The sequence below is a fragment of the Leopardus geoffroyi genome, chromosome X (genome assembly GCF_018350155.1).
Source record: "Leopardus geoffroyi isolate Oge1 chromosome X, O.geoffroyi_Oge1_pat1.0, whole genome shotgun sequence".
Classification (NCBI taxonomy): Eukaryota; Metazoa; Chordata; class Mammalia; order Carnivora; family Felidae; genus Leopardus; species Leopardus geoffroyi.
This window is the reverse complement of record NC_059343.1, coordinates 78231126-78250430: the sequence shown is the minus strand read 5'-3', so window position 1 is coordinate 78250430 and position 19305 is coordinate 78231126. Positions and strand designations below refer to the sequence as shown.

General features: G+C 36.5%; 1 protein-coding gene and 1 non-coding gene across 5 annotated transcripts in view; both read right to left on the bottom strand.

Annotated features, from left to right (window-relative positions):
- Positions 1-19305, bottom strand: part of DIAPH2 (diaphanous related formin 2) — a 995484-nt gene that overhangs the window by 26712 nt on the left and 949467 nt on the right. The window lies entirely within an intron of this gene.
- Positions 17987-18130, bottom strand: LOC123595541. The gene has a single exon (XR_006711230.1). It is a non-coding gene; the product is annotated as a small nucleolar RNA SNORA62/SNORA6 family (small nucleolar RNA).

The window sequence follows — 19305 nt, the reverse complement described above, 5'->3', positions numbered from 1 at the left end:
ACTCATTTGTACTGATGCAAGATGTAATGATAGAACGAACTTAACCTAACTGGTATATGTAGTCTTTGAACTGATTAATGTATATTACTAGACACAGTTTTTCTAATAAAATGGGCCATCATCACACTTGTGTATTTGCAAAATGAATTTTTCTAAACATCAGTTTCCTCAGCTGGAAAATGATGATAATAATACTACCTAGATTATAGAGTATTAACAGAATTAAATGGGATAATTTAGTATTTGTCCCACATTAATCTTTTGATAGACATGAAACACACATATACACACACACACAAGGATCAGTCAACAGTCCTCAAACGGAAAGTGGTTTCTATCTCTAATGGTTATCTACACCTTTCCATTACAGAGATGAGTTCAATCCTTGTTCTGTCACTTAATAGCTGTGTTTTCCTAAACTTATTTTCCCCTTTGTGAACATGAAAATAATATTTAAAGACTAGCTAAAAGAATAGTTACTGACTGATGAATGGATAAAGAAGATGTGGTGTGTATGCGTGTGTGTGTGTGTGTGTATACACACACATATTGGAATATTACTCAGCCATCAAAAAGAATGAAACCTTGCCATTTGCAATGATGTGGATGGAGCTAGAATGTATAATTCTAAGTGAACTAAATCAATCAGAGAAAGACAAATACCATATGATTTCACTCATATGTGGAATTTAAGAAACAAAACAGATGACCATATGGGAAGGCGGGGAGAGAAGAGTGAGAAACAAACCACAAGAGACTCTTACTGATAGAGAACAAACTGTGGGTTGACAGAGGGAGGTGGGTGGGAGATGATCTAGATGGGTGATGGGTGCTAAGTAGGGCACTTATTGGGATGAGCACTGGGTGTTGTATGTAAGTGATAAATCACTGAATTTTACTCCTGAAACTAATATTGCACTGTATGATAACTAAAATTTAAATTACAAAATGATAAAGAACTAGAAAAAAATAGTTACAAGGACTAAATGAGGCAATAATGTAAAAGGACAAGAATGGAACCTGATACAGACCAAATTTATATTTGATATTACAAAAGTCACATTAGAAAGGTTTCAGGATCGAGATCTTATATTTTTTAAAGTCTAGGCAGTGTCATTATGGAGATGATGACATGTTTTAGTCACTTTGGGGACAATGAGATAAGAATCAAACAGATGTTTATGAAAGACTTTTTCAGATTAGCCTATAATAACAAAGACTTAATAAAGGTCAGGTAGTAAATCAGAATTTATCAAGCTTTAGAATTTTTATTGATTTTATAAGACGTAATAGGCTGGGATATTTTTATGCCCTTGGGAAGCAATGAAAATCTTTTATAACAATTTATTTTTCTTATTGTCATCCAGTGGGTAGAGAAATGTTGCCAGGCTGTTTTCTACTACTTCTCTGTTTTAGGATTCCAGTTGTCTAGACAGATTTGTCCCCTAGGGTAGAAAGAGATGATTTCTAGAGATTTTAGTCTGGCTTGAATTATGTATCTAGCAAAATTGATCACTCATTTTTTTTTCTAGCGGTATTTCAATGACCTTTAACTTGGTTTCCTATTCACTGGAAACAGGGGGCCTTGCCATTGTAACCAGGGTCTATTCCCATGTCAAGTATATTTCCCTCTTCCCAAAAAAGTGGTGTGAAATGTATTTCAATAATCCTTTCTTGAATACTGACTATGTGCCTCACATAGTGCCAGAGATAAATGATCCAGTCTCTTATTTAAAGGCAGGTATGTAGTGATTGTGGCCTCTTCATGTAAAAGTTAGTCTGATGAGATGTGTTAGGGCTTCTTCTGTAGTCTGCTGCATAGTTTTCAGTGAGTCAATTTTAGAACCTAGATTATATTACATCCCCTGATATAAAAATGAAAAGTCCCAGCCATTTTTCTCAAGGTATTTTCACTTATATGAGGGGTAGCATGTAAACATAATTACAATAGCATTACAGTGCATACTATGATTAGGGTTATACTCTTCAGGAACACAGAAATAGAACACTTAGCCATGCCTCAGGGAAAGCATCTCTGAGAAGGCTTTATACACAAAGTAATATCCTAATTGATTCTTAAAGGATGAGGATGAATTAGCCTGGATGAAAAGTATATTCCAGTAAAGGGAAACACTGTAAGTAATGGGAGAGAAAAGATGAGAAAAAAAATGTGTGTGACTACAAGCAAATCAGTGCTGATTAAAAGCAGAAGGCTACAGGCTCTGAGGACAGAGAAGTAATATCCAGATCATGGATGGTCTTATGTGCCATATTAGGGCTCTTGGATATTACTTGTACAATAGGGGGTGAAATTGTTAAAAGAGAGTTAATTTTGGTAATCATGTAGTAGAGGGGCTTAAAGGTGATGAGACCAGAATTAGGGATTAATTGAATATGGAGGAAAAAGAGTTCAAGATAATTCTACAATTTCTAGTTTATACATTTGGAAAATGGTGGTCCCATCAACTAAGATAGGGCATATAGGAGGAGTTGCACTCAAGGAGAATATGATGAGTTCAGTTCATGATTTTTAAAGTTGGAGATGTAGGCAGTTAAATATTACAAGGCTAAATTTCACAGGAGAGATCTAGAAAGAGTATGAAGACTTGGAAGACTTATCATATAGAAGGTAATTGAAGCTGCCACTCTGGAAAGTATATAGAGTGAGAAGAGCAGTGGGCTAATGATCACTTCCTGTAAAATACTAATATTTAAGAGATGAAGAAATATTTAAGTCCATGAAGAAAACAGACAGCAAGTATTCAGAGAGGTACAGAATGAAATATTAGAGCACGTTATAGAATCTAAAGGAGTAAATATTTTGAAAAATGCAATAAGCAATATCCAATGCTGTAGAAAGATGACTTAAAAGTTGAAAACTTATCAGCTTTATATCAGAAACATGAAGACATTACTGAGAACAATTTCAGTACAATAGGGGGAGCAGAGGCCATATTGCAGAAGGTTGCAGAGTAAGGGGAGACAATGAGTATAACTTATACTTTCATTTCCCTTGAATGTGAAAGAGGTAACATTTTCATAAAGCAAAAACTGTTTCCTCAGATCATTGTATTTTACATGCTTAACACGACTTCTAGCTGGAACTGTCCTGCTCATAATTTTTTACTTAGGGAAGGAGAACTGAGTAGGCTTTTTTTAAAAATAGGCCACTGAGTGGACAATGATGGGCACTTGCCCCCCACAATGGTAGCTGATTCATAGGCCGGCTAGTACCATGTGACATACTTTGTGATGGAAGGTACTACTCAACAGGAAAATAAACAGGTTGACAGAGAAATAGAAAAGAATGAACAGACACACAGAAAGAAGTGAAACCCATTATTTCTTAAGGTGTCCTGAATAAGTTTCTGCTCTAAAATAGAGTTCAATATAACAAAGACATGAATTAATTACATGATGTAATTCCTAATATTGGGGTCAACTTCATTTAAAAAATAGTCAATAAAGCTCACTAGGCCATTATTTCTTAAAGCAAGGTATATTTAAAGTTTTGTACATTCCTTTTTATGCAAAAAATGTTGACATAAACATATTCTGTATCATTACCTTATAAGTGGTGTATTGCTCATGGATGTATACATTTGTTTGTTTTTGTATTACATGAGAACCAAGCAACATCATGTGTACTGAACAAAAATTTTACGATTATATGAAGAAAATATTTCAGAGTTGAGTCATCCCAGAATATGATACTATTTCACACCATGACATTGGTAAGCTGGACATATAAAGACCTGTGACAAAGAAGTCAGTGCCATCTTCTTAATGTGATGTAAGCAGAGGTAGAATGAGAATATGGTCTTTGTAGAGCAACTTGCAACTGTTTATTAGCTGTAAATAGAGGGGCAAATGTGCACTGAATGATTTTTTTCTATTCCTGATTCTAGCAATAAATGGATTAGATATCCATATTATAAAAATTTCCATCCTGGCTTTATCTTCATGTAAGCAAGGCAACTTTACAAAATTACCAAATTGACACCCTATTAAAGCTGGAATTTGAGAACTGCTCAATATCAGAGTTTTCATTCAATGTGGTGTCTGATATCCTGAGTAAGATGAAAAGCCTTAAAGTATTAATACAATTATATACAGTCTACTTATACAACAGATAATCTGCATTAGTATCAGTAAGGTCAAAAATATAACTGTATTTAATCTAAATCTTTCTACTATAAAATCTAAAGTCAGTAGGCATATTAATGTTAATTTTATTTTATGTTTTATAGTTTTATTAAAATTGTTAAAGCAGTTTGTGTCTATTATTATACTTGTTGATATTTGAGTAACAATATATTTTTTAATGTTTATTTATTTATTTTGAGAGAAAGAGTGTGAAAGGGGTAAGGGCAGAGAGACAGGGGGACAGAGGACTAGAAGCAGGCTGTGCTGATAGCAGAGAGCCTGATGTGGGGCTTGAACCCATGATCTGTGACATCATGACCTGAGCTGAAGTCAGATGCTTAACTGACTGAGCCACCCAGGTGCCCCTAGGTAACAATATCTTAAACATAATTTTATTTCAATTACCAAAGAACCAAAAAATTAGATTCCCATTAAAATGAATCTGCAGATAAACTAATTTTACCACTATTAAAATTTGAGAAACCAGGTACTGGCTAGGCTAATCACTATACCCAGACTTTCTTCCATTCAACTCATCCTCTAACCCACCTTTCAGACTAGTCTTCCCAAAGAGACGTTAGTCACCAACTTAAAAAGCTACAGTGACTTTAGAACAAGACTACCTTGGCTCAATTCAAATTTGAAGTGGTGAAACAAAAAGATGACAACACTAAAATTGTAACCAGTTAACTTCCAAAAAGACTTTGGGGGGCTCATAGATTAAAATTCACTGCAAAAGCACATGAAGATAAAAATGAACAGATGTACTCTGAAGGAAGTAGGTCAGGGAGATTAGAATATATGTTGTACACCTGAAACTAATGTAACCTTGTGTGTCAACTATACTTTAATTAAAAAAAAAAGAATACATGCACAATAAATTTGGCTCTAAAATTTGTGAAGCTAAGTAAAGGGGAAATTTATGGATGACACACTTTCCGTTTTTGTTTTACATAAACCCAACTATATTCAATCAGATTTTCCCCTCTTTTCTCCTACTTACCTTAAATCTAGTTTGGTTGGCTTTATAATTGTTTCATGAAGACAACTATACATATTCCAGATTTTTATGTGCCCACCTCTGCCTTCTCCCTCCTCTCAATTAAAGTCTACTCACCTTTCAAAGCTCAATTCCAATCCACATCCCCGACCTCTCTGTATTTCATTAATCTTTCTTTCCTCTAGATTCTGATAGCACAAATTCAGCTTGTATCACACTATTCAGCTTTTAATTTTAGCCAGTTTCATACTTTTCACTACCATGTACTACTTTTCCAAGATGATAGCTCCATGATAGCAGAAAATGTATCTCTTCTCTTTATTAGTCTTCTCAATACTAAATAGCCATTCAATATATATCTATTGGTTCTTTCTCTGAACAAAACTTTTATTGAGTACTTATAGACATAAATATACAATTTTTTCCTATATACACATATTTGTGTGAGCCAATAAATAGTCTCTGAACAAATTCTACTTTATCTTTTCAATACTTTCTTTTACTAAGGGTTTAATTGTGAAAATTTGAAATTGGTTCTGGAGATAGCTTTGTGTTTTTTAGGGGAACTGAGGGAAAAGGATAATATGTATGGTTAGATTGTGAAGTAGTACATAAAATGACATTTGACAGCACTGAAATCCCCAGTGTTGACCACATAAAAATAGACAACAACTTGATGGGAAAAATTTCCTTAGAAGACTCTCTTTTGACTAACCACATTACAACATCATTCTGAGAGGCTGTATTTTATCTTATTCTGAGCACTAGTTATAAAATACAATAACCATACATATCATAATTTCAATACAAATGCAGACTTTGTATGCATTGCTTACAAAAGTGTTTCTGTCAGGATTATTTAGCTACCTTTTAAAATATACTCCAGTAATGAATCCTTTCTTATATATAAGAATAACTAGATCACGCAAAACTACAATTTCTATCAGTATAAAATGTTATACTCTATAAATGAATTTATTCTTTTATTTTCTATAGTAATACAAATAGAATTAAATTCTACTGAAAATATAGGGCATCTTCCATGATGGCTGTATTTATGAATAGGCCTATTCTAAATCAACACCTCATTCTTGCCTTAAGGATTAGGACTTTTATTTCAGTTAATATTTTCTTTGACCTCACTATAGCACATTATATTGTTGACAATTATTTCTTCCACAAAAGTCTCTCCTCTCTCGGTTTGCATATTACTACTCTTTCTTAATTTTCAAATTACCTCTTTGCCTGATCCTTTTCTGTTTCTATTATAAACTACCATTCTTTTCCTTGTTCCTTATATGTTAGTAATTTTCAGGGTTTTATTCTTTGCCCTTTCCCGTATTATTCTATGTACTTCCCATGTGGAATTCTCTATGGAGATATTCATCCACTTGCAAAACTTGTAGAACTCTACCTCCTTTATGCTAATGGATCTCAATTCTACATTCCATGGGCTCTAGTCTACAGCTTCATTCACCTTCTGAATATTTTTCCTGATTGCTCTCAATTGACTTCACATTTAAGATACAAAATGAAATGATTTCCTTTACTTTGATGCTATTCTCTCCTGTTCACATCTCCTTATTTTGATCAATGGAATCATGAATGGATTGCATTGGGTCCCCACCCCCAAATTCTTATGTTGAAGCTCTAGCCCCTGTATTACCTTAGAATGTGTCTTTATTTGAAAACAGGGTCTTTACAGAGGTGATAAGTTAAAATGAAGTCATTAGGGTAAGGAATAATCCAATATGACTGGTGTTCTTATAAAAAGGAGAAATTTTCTCTCCTTCAAACAGTAAAGTCTCCAGGGTTATGTCAAAAGATAGCAGCATAAGATGACACTGGGATCACCTCTTCCTGCTGATCACTTAGATTCCACCCACATCGGCCTAAATAACCCAGAAAACCGCCAGAAGACTAGCAGAACAGCCTCTCCAGAGCCAAGCGTAGACAAGAGGTCCACGGAAGAGTGTAGGAAGGGCAGAGAGGTGGTGCATGCTACACAACTGGCAGGAGGGAGCCAGGCGGTGGAGGGGCAGCCCGCCAGCAAAGGCACAGCCCCCAAAGTCTGGCTTGCAAAAGCGGAGGGGCCAGACTGTGTGAGTTCTGACAGCCAGTGGGACTTAACATCTGTAATGTTAAAAGTCTGCTCTTGGAGACTGGGGAGGGTGAGAGGACGCCGGGAGGGAGAGTTGTTGAGTCCCGAAAGGACAGAGCTCGGTGGGGGAAGAGAGTTGCGGGCAAGAGCCACTTTCCTCTCCCATTCCCCAGCCGAAATTCCAAAGGGAACCAGTTCCCATCACTGAAATTGCTTGCACCTCATGAAAGCCCAAAAATGTGCTTCTGTGGATCCATCCCTCTGACAAGCCTGACTCCCTCCTGGTGCTGCAAGGCCCCTTCTGCAGGGGACCACCCATAGCAAAGCTATCTAAGCCTGCTCCTCCCACTTCTGTGCACCTTGTGGATCCACCCAGTCTAATACAACCTTGGCCAGATCCCATTGAAGCAGCACCACATGCCTGGCAGTGTGCAAGCAGCACAGACGGGGACACACCACTCCAGAGTAAGTCCTGCCACTGGGAGAGGGGAAGAGAAGTACACACCAGTCTGACTGTGGCCCTAGTGGTGGGTTGGGGGCAGACATCAGGTCTGACTGTGGCCCCGCTCACCAACACAAGTTTCTCCAGACAGTACAGGGAAAGTGCCCTGCAGTTTGGAGCTACCACAGGGATTACCCAAAATGACAAAATGGAAGAATTCTCAAAACAAACTCCAGCTAACGAATTGATCAAAACTAATTTGAAAATATAATGGAATAATAATTTAGAATAATAGTCATAAAATTAATTACTGGGCTTGAAAAAAAGCATACAGGACAGCAGAGATCTATTGCTACAGAGATCAAGGGACTAAAAAATAGTCATGATGGACTAAAAAATGCTATAAATGAGGTGCAAAATAAAATGGAGGCAGCCATAGCATGGATTTAAGAGGCAGAGGAGAGAATAGGTGAATTACAAGATAAAATTATGGAACAAGAGGAAGCTGAGAAAAAGAGAGATAAAAAAATCCAGGAATATGAGGGGGAGAATTAGGGAACAAAGTGATGCAATGAAATGAAACAATATCCATATAATAGGAATTCCAGAAGAAGAAGAAGAGAGAGAAAGGGGCTGAAGGTGTACTTGAACAAATCATAACTGAGAACTTCCCCAATGTGGGGAAGAAAGCAGGCACTGAAATCCAAGAGTCACAGAGAACTCCTTTCAGACATAACTTAAATCGATCTTCTGCATGAATTATCGCAGTAGAACTGGCAAAATACAAGGATAAAAGAGAATTCTGAAAACAACTAGGGATAAACGGGCCTTAACATACAAAGGTAGACATTAAGGGTCGTAGCAGACCTATTTAGTTAAAATTGGCAGGCCAGAAAGGAATGGCAGGAAATCTTCAATATGATGAACAGGAAAAATATGCAGCCGAGAACCCTTTATGCAGCAAGTCTCTCATTCAGAATAGAAGGAGAGATAAAGGTTTTCTCAAACAAACAAAACCTGAAGGAATTCATCACCACTAAACCAGCCCTACAAGAGATCCTAAGGGGGACTCTGTGAGTGAAATGTTGCAAGGACCATAAAGTGCCAGAGACATCAATACAAGCATGAAACCTACAGACATCACAATGACTCTAAACCCATATGTTTCAATAGTAACACTGAATGTAAATGGACTAAATACTCCAACCAAAAGACATGGGTATCAGAATGGATAAGAAAACAAGACCCATCTATTTGCTGTCTACAAGAGATTCATTTCAGACCTGAGGCCACCTTCAGATTGAAAGTGAGGGGATGGAGAACTATCTATCATGCTACTGGAAGTCAAAAGACAGCTGGAGTAGCCATACTTATATCAGACAAACTAGACTTTAAATTAAAGGCTGTAACAAGAGATGAAGAAGGGCATTATATAATAATTACAGGGTCTATCCATCAGGAAGAGCTAACAACTATAAATGTCTATGCACTGATGGTGAAAGCCCCCAAATATATAGAATAATTAATCACAAACATAAAGCAACCTTATTGATAAGAATGTGGTATTGCAGGAGACTTTAATACTGCACTTACAACAATGGATAGATCATCTAGACAGAGAATCAATAAAGAAACAAGGGCCCTGAATGATACATTGGATCAGATGGACTTGACAGATCTATTTAGAACTCTGCATCCCAAAGCAACAGAATATACTTTCTTCTCGAGTGCACATGGAACGTTCTCCAAGATAGATCACATACAGGGCCACAAAACAGCCCTTAATAGGTATAAAAGAACTGAGATCATACCATGCACACTTTCAGACCACAATGCTATGAAACTTGAAATCAACCACAGGAAGAAGTCTGGAAAACGTCTAAAAGGATGGAGGTTAAAGAACACCCTACTAAAGAATGAATGGGTCAACCAGGCAATTAGAGAAGAAATTTAAAAATATATGGAAACAAATGGAAATGAAAAGACAACAATCAAAATGCTTTGGGATGCAGCGAAGGCAGTCCTGAGAGGAAAATACATTGTAATCCAGGCCTATCTCAAGAAACAAGAAAAATCCCAAATACAAAATCTAACAGCACACCTAAAGGAACTAGAAGGAGAACAGCAAAGACACCCCAAACGCAGCAGAAGAAGAGAAATAATAAAGATCAGAGCAGAAATAAACAATATAGAATCTAAAAAAAAAAAAACTGTAGAGCAGATCAATGAAACCAAGAGTTGTTTTTCTGAAAAAATAAACAAAATTGATAAACCTCTAGCCAGGCTTCTCAAAAAGAAAAGGGAGAGGACACAAATAGATAAAATCACAAATGAAAATGGAACTATTACAACCAATCCCTCAGAAATACAAGCAATTATCAGGGAATACTATGAAAAACTATATGCCAACAAACTGGACAACCTGGAAGAAATGGACAAATTCCTAAGCACCCTACACTTCCAAAACTCAAACAGGAAGAAATAGAAAACTTGAACACACCCATTACCAGTGAAGATGAATCAGTTATCAAAAATCTCCCAACAAATATGAGTCCAGCACCAGATGCCTTCCCTGGGGAATTCTACCACACATTTAAAGTAAAGATAATACTTATCCTTCTCAAGCTGTTCCAAAAAACAGAAAGTAAAGGAAAACTTCCAGATTCATTCTATGAAGCCAGCGTTCCTTTGATTCCCAAACAAGACAGAGACCCAGCAAAAAAAGAGAACTATAGGCCAATATCCCTGATGAATGTGGATGTAAAAATTCTCAATAAGATACTAGCAAATTGAATTCAACAGCATATAAAAAGAATTATTCACCATGATCAAGTGGGATTCATTCCTGGGCTGCAGGGCAGGTTAAATATTTGTAAATCAATCAATGTGATGCATCACATTAACAAAAGAAAAGAACCATATGTTCCTGTCAATCGATGCAGAAAAAGCATTTGACAAAATTCAGCACCCTTTCTTAATAAAAACCCTCGAGAAAGGCAGGATGGAAGGAACATACATAAACATCATAAAAGCTATTTATGAAAAGCCCACAGATAATATCCTCAATGGGGAAAAGCTGAGAGCTTTCCCCCTGAGATCAGGAACACGACAGGGATGTCCACTCTCACTGCTGTTGTTTAACATAATGTTGGAAGTTCATCAGCAATCAGACAACAAAAGGAAATCAAAGGCATCAAAATGGGCAAAGATGAAGTTAAGCTTTCACTTTTTGCAGATGTCATGATATTATACATGGAAAATCCGATAGACTCCACCGAAAGTCTGCTAGAACTAATACATGAATTCAGCAAAGTCACAGGATACAAAATCAATGTACAGAAATCAATTGCATTCTTATACACTAATAATGACGCAGCAGGAAGACAAATAAAGAATCCCATTCACAATTGCACCCAGAAGCATAAAATACCTAGGAATAAACCTAACCAAAGATGTAAAAGATCTGTATGCTGAAAACTATAGAAAGCTTAGGAAGGAAATTGAAGAAGATATAAAGAAATGGAAAAACATTTCATGCTCATAGATTGGAAGAATAAATATTGTTAAGATGTCAATACTACCCAAAGCTATCTACACATTCAATGCAATCCCAATCAAAATTGCACCAGCGTTCTTCCCGAAGCTAGAACAAGCAATCCTAAAATTTGTATGGAACCACAAAAGGCCCCGAATAGCCAAAGTAATTTTGAAGAAGACCAAAGCAGGAGGCATCACAATCCCAGACTTTAGCCTCTACTCCAAAGCTGTAATCATCAAGACAGCATGGTATTGGCACAAAAACAGACACATAGACCAATGGAATAACACAGAGACTCCATAATTGCACCCACAAAAGTATGGCCAACTAATCTTTGACAGTGCAGGAAAGAATATCCAATGGAAAAAAGACAGTCTCTTTAACAAATGGTGTTGGGAGAACTGGACAGCAACAGGTAGAAGAATGAAACTAGACCACTTTCTTACACTATTCACAAAGATAAACTCCAAATGAATAAAGGACCTAAATGTAAGACAGGAAACTATCAAAACCCTAGAGGAGAAAGCAGGAAAAAACCTCTCTGACCTCAGCTGTAGCAATTTCTTACTTGACACATCTCCAAAGGCAAGGAAATTAAAAGCAAAAATGAACTGTTGGGACCTCATGAAGATAATAAGCTTCTGCACTGCCAAGGAAACAATCAACAAAACTAAAAGGCAACCGACGGAATGGGAAAAGATATTTGGAATGACATATCAGATAAAGGGCTAGTATCCAAAATCTATAAGTAACTCACCAAACTCAACACTCGAAAAAGAAATAATCCAGTGAAGAAATGGGCAGAAGACATGAATAGACACTTGTCTAAAGAAGACGTCCAGATGGCCATCAGGCAAATGAACAGATCCTCAACATCACTCCTCATCAGGGAAATACAAATCAAAAACCACACTGAGATACCACCTCACACCGGTCAGAGTGGCTAAAATGAACAAATCAGGAGACTATAGACCCTGGCGAGGATGTGGAGAAACGGGAACCCTCTTGCACTGTTGGTGGGAATGCAAACTGGTACAGCTGCTCTGAAAAACAGTGTGGAGGTTCCTCAAAAGATAAAAATAGATCTACCCTATGACCCAGCAATAGCACTACTAGGAATTCACCCAAGGGATACAGGAGGGCTGATGCATAGGGGCACTTGTACCCCAATGTTTATAGCAGCACTTTCAACAATAGCCAAATTATAGAAAGAGCCTAAATGTCCATCAACTGATGAATGGATAAAGAAGTTGTGGTTTATATATACAATGGAATACTACTTGGCAATGAGAAAGAATGAAATACGGCCTTTTGTAGCAAAGTGGATGGAACTGGAGAGTGTTATACTAAGTGAAATAAGTCATACAGAGAAAGACAGATACCATATGGTTTCACTCTTATGTGGATTCTCAGGAACTTAACAGAAGACGATGGGGGAGGGGAAGGAAAAAAAATGTTAGAGAGGGAGAGAGCCAAACCATAACAGACTCTTAATGACAGGATAAACTGAGGGTTGATGGGGAGTGGGAGGGAGGGGAAGGAAAAAAAAGTTAGAGAGGGAGAGAGCCAAACCATAAGAGACTGTTAAAAACAGAATAAACTGAGGGATGATGGGGAGTGGGAGGGAGCAGAAAGTGAGTGATGGGCATTGAGCAGGGCACCTGTTGGGGTGAGCACTGGGTGCTGTATGGAAACCAATCTGACAATACATTTCATATTTTAAAAAATTTAAAAAATTAAAAATTAAAAAATAAAAAGGATAAATTTAAAAATAGACCCTCATAAATGTTGGATGCCATATAAAGATGAAGGCAGAGTTGAGAGCAATGCTTTTACAAGCCAAAGAATGCCAAATATTGCCAGCAAACCACTGGAAGCTGAGAGAGAGACCTGGAAAAGGTCCTTCCCTAGCACCTTCAGAGGGAGCATGGCCCTACCGATACCTTGATCTTGGATTTATATCCTTCTAAGCTATGAGACATTAAATTTCTGTTGTTTAAGACACTTAGTTTGTGGTTCTTTGTTACAGAAAGCCTAGAAAACCAATAGAGCCATCATACACCAAGTCATAAAAATGAAAACAAAAAGCTGAAATACCCCAAACCATCACCCTGGACTTCTTCCTTTTTTTCACCCTCAAATCCAACTGCTCAATAAGTTAAGTTCTTTCTCACTCCTTGAAGCATTCTTGGATCAATTTCTTCATCATCATCATCATCTCCACTGCCACTGTTCTAGGTCTGGCATTCTTCCATTGTGTAGGCTCTTATAATAGACCCCTTTTGAATCTCTCCTACTTCTACCTTTATCACCACCCCATCAACCTTCCATGTTGTTAGGAGATTCTTGAAAAGAAGCTGGAAATGTCTCCTTATTACCCAAGCAATAAAAAAAAATCAAACGCCTTAGTACCCAAGGTCTTTCACGAGAATTCATTTTACCAGCTTTTCATACCTATGCTTTAGTAATGTTGAACTTGTGTCTCTTCCTTGGATATATCATGCTCTCCCATTGCCTCCACAAATGCTGCTCCCTTTCTTGAAACATATTTCTCTTCCTTTTTCCTTTCCTTTCCCCAGAAACTCCTACCAATTCAGCTTGAACTTTATACTGTGACTGTTCTTGTGCTGTCTCCTCCACTTTACCATGAGCTCTAGAAACACAGGAATTGTCATTTGCATCTGTTTTCCTTGGTGCCTAGAATATATTAGAATAAATATACAAATAAGGGGGCGCCTGGGTGGCGCAGTCGGTTAAGCGTCCGACTTCAGCCAGGTCACGATCTCGCGGTCCGTGAGTTCGAGCCCCGCATCGGGCTCTGGGCTGATGGCTCAGAGCCTGGAGCCTGTTTCCGATTCTGTGTCTCCCTCTCTCTCTGCCCCTCCCCCGTTCATGCTCTGTCTCTCTCTGTCCCAAAAATAAATAAACGTTGAAAAAAAAATATACAAATAAGAATGTTCTTTTGTTTATCCACAAAGTAAAAATATTAGAGCATAATATTTACAAATAACTGTGTGTATTAAAACTATTCTTTAGGTAAGTTAATTCAGTTTTGATTATTTTTTTTCCATAAAGATGGCTGGTCCTATCTGTCTTTCATAGTTCAGGATATACTGCAAATCTTTTATTTTTCCTGTGTGTTTTGCAGTCTCCAATGAGAGAGTTCTATTGAAGATCTGTTAGTTCAATGGTCACTACAGGACACAGTTAAATTCATCTTTCCATTCTTTAGACCTTTAAAAAATTTTGGGTCTGTCAACTCTCCTTAGATATCTTATAAAAGAATAAAAACAGTCAGTTTGCTACTACAGTCATATAGTGACATAAGAGAAATGAAACACTGCATTACTATACAGAATGCCTAACTGCTGCTTTCTCCTTAAATAACCAAAATCATGCTTGATACCATTTTGTTTTATGAAGGGAAAGGGTGAAATGATCCTCATTTATACTAGGTTGCATAGGTTGTTTGATAAAACTCCACCTTCCCCCAATCTAGTGAGTTCCCTCATATTGTATTATTGCCTCCAGGTAGCAAATGCTGGAGCACATTTTTATTTTATCTTTAAATAGTAAGAAAACCATTCCCAGTTATGCATATCTCTCTTTTTCCCTCCCTACGTAGGGATAGGGTGCCAACATACACATACAGAGCTTAGTTAACACATCACACACACAAAAAGACATATTGTCAAAAAATATTCAGTGTTTTCTTGTGAAACAGTAGCAAGTCCCTTTGGACCACAACATTGAAAATGTTCCACTAAACCTTTAATGTGAATTTGCTCAATGGGTCTGTGCATACAGGTGTAGAACAACTACTAGATTTGGTATCTGAATGAATTCAAGTTCCCATTAGAGCCTGACTGCTTCAATGACCCCATTATTTTGCTTCCGCTGCTCCCAGAACTGATCAACTTAATTATTCTGACTAACGAAACATTTGGGACATGAATTTCTGATTTGTTTTAAACCACATGGGACATCTAAAAGTGCTTCACTTGAAAAAATCACAATACAGAAGAAATGACTATGAGAATATGTTAGATGCTTAGAAGTAGGGCAGGGCAGAGATCCATGCTGGGTACACAGATACTCCCTTTCCTTTAATGGTACTCTGTTTAGATTACTCTTTATCATCAGTTAATGGTTTACATATATGAATCTCATTATACTATATTCACATTTGCTATTCCTACAATATTTACCTTTCCTCCCAGACTCTTCCTTTTCTTTTGTCAAACAAGACAGTTTTTCAATTCATTTTTCTACATGATTCATACATGTAGCCCTTCCTTCCCCCACCTTAAAATATCAGTTATCATATTGTGTACATTTCCAATCTCAGTAACATTTCAGTAGTAACATGAAGCTAGCATTGCAATCATCCCTATGCAGCCATAGTAATATATGATGAAGTGGAAAACATTCTCATAGTTTATATACTTTATTGTACTAATCACTCCTTGATGCTTCCATTTAGTTCTTATAGCTTGTTATTTATGATTTCCCACATTTTACTTCAAGAGTTTCTTTGTTTGCCTTATGTGTTGTATTATGAAATGGTATGTTAATTTCCTGTTGTAATTAATCACCATGACAACATCACACACCAAATTAAATAAAATAAAACTTCAAAATTTTTATCAGCTCATAAGTTTTATTTAATTGAAATCATTAAAGTAGATAATTTTGCTTCATGTTTGGATTCTATTTAAATTGCTCATATAATTTTGCATTGCTTTGTATCAAGTCTTCTATATACCATTATAATAATTTTATATCAATAGTATACATTAAATGAGGAAAAACAGCATACCTTTTTTTTTTTTGAAAACGATCTCTCTTAAAAATATGCTGCTTTCTATGGAGGTCTGGGTGGCTCAGTCAGTTAAGTGTCTGACTTTGTCTCAGGTCATGATCTCATGGTTCATGAGTTCAGGCCCCATGTCAGGCTCTGTGCTGACAGTTCAGAGCTGGAGTCTGCTTTAGATTCTGTGTCTCCATCTCTCTCTGCCCTTCCCTTGTTCATGTTCTGTCTCTTTCTCAAAAATAAATAAATATTAAAAATTTTTAAAAAATATGCTTCTTACTAAAAATGTATTGTATATGTTAAAAACTACATTATGAGCCATAACACACAGCATACCTTCTTTCTGTTGGGAACTAGACACTTGAAAGCACCATGGAAGAAAAGAAAGAGCAATGTCCTAGGCCCTGAAGAGAATGATGCCTAGTTTTTGTCAAGCAAGAATAGGTATAATATTTCAGACCTCACATGCTTACTATCAAGATAAGATAAAATCTCTGTAAGAGTACCATGGAGCAATGGGTGACATATAATAGTCATTCAATTCATTCCATGTTAGCTACATATAAAACTGAAACTTAGTTGTGTGTGCCAATCTGGTGGAGGGGAGAAAAACTATCAACTGACAGGTAAAGGTTAAGGTATGAGCTACTGAGTATTGACAGGAAGGTAGAGAAACTAAGCAATAGCAAGCTTTACACTTTGTGTATTTATTTAGTAGGGGCAAAGAATTTATACTGAGGAAAGATATAAAATGCAGATTGTCAGGATTTATGATGAAAAGATTTCTCATTACTATAATAAACGGTGATCAAGAAATGCCTCATCAGACTTATGGAAGATAATGAAAGCAACTACAACTTCAATTACATCCTTGATTTATAGATAATGTTGCAACATCTCAAACACTGAACATATTTTACCACAATCTATTTGCATATATGTGTATATGTGTATGTGTTTTAGGGGTATGATGAGGAATCATTTTTCATTTCATTCTTTTCAAATTACAACGCACTTAAATAACTGTTCCAGAAAGAAAATGCAAATGAACATTAAACTACTTATATTCCTTCAAATTATTTTCCAATATGTGTCAACATACATGCATTATAGATATAATCAGTGTTTATATACTCTCTTGTGGTCTAATTCTTTCACTTAACATTGTTTCGTGTTTTGTGAATTGTCATGCAACAGAACCACCATCAAACTGTTATCTGTTTCTCTACAGCAATCCCAACACCTCACTTTGTGCTTAGACATTCTAATAGCTGTATGTTTCTAGCTTACTGTTAATTAATTTTAAAAGTTTTTAAAAATTTATTTACTTTGAAAGAGAGACTTTGACCCTCCCCCACTCATGCTCTCTTTCTCAAAAATAAACATTAAACAAATTTTAAAGAGAGAGAGAGAGAGACAGCACTCTCTACATTGCCAGAACAGAGCCTGATGCAGGGCTTGAACTCATGAACCGTGAGATCATGAGCTGAGCCAAAATCAAGGGCCAAGACGCTTAATGAACTGAGCTACCCAGGCACCCCCTTACTGTTATTTTAATTTGAATTTTTTACCTATAGGCGAAAAGTGTGTTTTTCCGTGTGATGATTTATTGCGTATGTTTTAATCCACGTAGACTTCCTCTCTTCACCTCTTTTTTCTCCTTATGTGAACAGCCTCATGAACCATGTCTGTAAGCCCCTCACAAATTATGTTCAATATCAACATGATCTAATTTGTTGATTACTGCACCAAAACTGTATAACTAAATGGTATAGCTATATATCTAATCAGTGTCAATTCTTTGATGCTTTGGAACCCAATATCCAAATGGTCTTCAATTCCTCTGATAAATCTCTAAAAGTTTTCTCATTCTATTCTTTTCTCTCCCAGATGACTTTGGTCTCCTCACAGTTAATTTATCTTTTTAAATGGTTTTTGTAAATTTTACTTGTAGCAAGAATTACTATCAAACTCCATTCCTTGGGCCAGAGACCCTTGTGGTGTTAGTGAAAGACTTGCCCCTTATGTAGTATACTATTTGTGGGTTCCTCAGGCAGCCAGTGGCCTTAACTCCAAGCTCTATGTGCAGTCACAAGTTTTAAAATCAATTTAGGAAGATAACTAAAATACACACCTGACCGTATAATCCAGTCATTAGTTAGTAAATCTCTATTTATTGATTACAGGCTAAAAATAAACTTTTTGAGAATAGCCTACAAAGCTTTTATAATCTGGCTTAATCTCATTCACAGCCCAGCCTTATTCTGTCATTGTTTCCATACATTCTACATTACATCTAAATGGACTGCTCATTGTTCTTGAATATCCTTTCTTGCTTTTCTTCCACCAGGCCTTTTGCTCATGTCATTTCAACATCCTCATTAGGCTCTGGTCCCTTTTCTCACTATTCTACTCTGAGTGTCTATCTTACACATCTTTTACACTTCATCTTAAATATGACTGACTTCCTAAAGCTTTTTTCTAATATTTCTCAACTGAATATGGCTTCTCCAATATTTGAACCCCAAAGCAGCTTGTTGTTTCTTTATTTTCTCAGGTAAGAATTGCTTATTTGTTTTATCCTCTTTTGAATAGCTTGTAAGCTATTGAGGACAGGGGCTGCAACTCACATTTTTCTGCAAATGCTTTGTAAATAATAGGTGTTCAATATTTTTTCTTGAATTAAATATTTCCCAAGGTCTGAAAATTCTTATAACACCAAAAATATTGCCCCATATATGTTTGGATCATCCCAGCACTTAGCACATATACGGAATGAATAAAAATAAGAAATATGAATGCTTTCAAAGTTATATGATTGGATGTAACTGAAGAAAATATATATTCCTATCTTCCTAAATATAAGGCATGCCTCCCCACTCCACTTATATCTCAGAAAAAGGAAACTATCTTATATTCAAGTCCTTACAAATTCTTTAATTATAAGTGCCTTATCTAAATTATTTTATTTTTAATATTAAAGTGCTCTTTGAAGAACTCAGTATGGGACCTCAATTAATATAAGTTTTAGGTGAGGGGTGCCTGGGTGGTTCAGTTGGTTAAGTGTCTGACTCTTCCTTTTGGCTCAGGTCATGGTCTCACAGGTCTTGGGTTTGAGCCCCATGTCGGGTTGTGTGCTAACAGCATGGAGCCTGCTTGGGATTCTTTCCCTCTCTTTCCGCCTCTCCCCCACTTGTGTGTGTGTGCGCACACATGCTCTCTCTCAAAATAAAATAAACTTAAAAAATATGAGTTTTAGGTGATT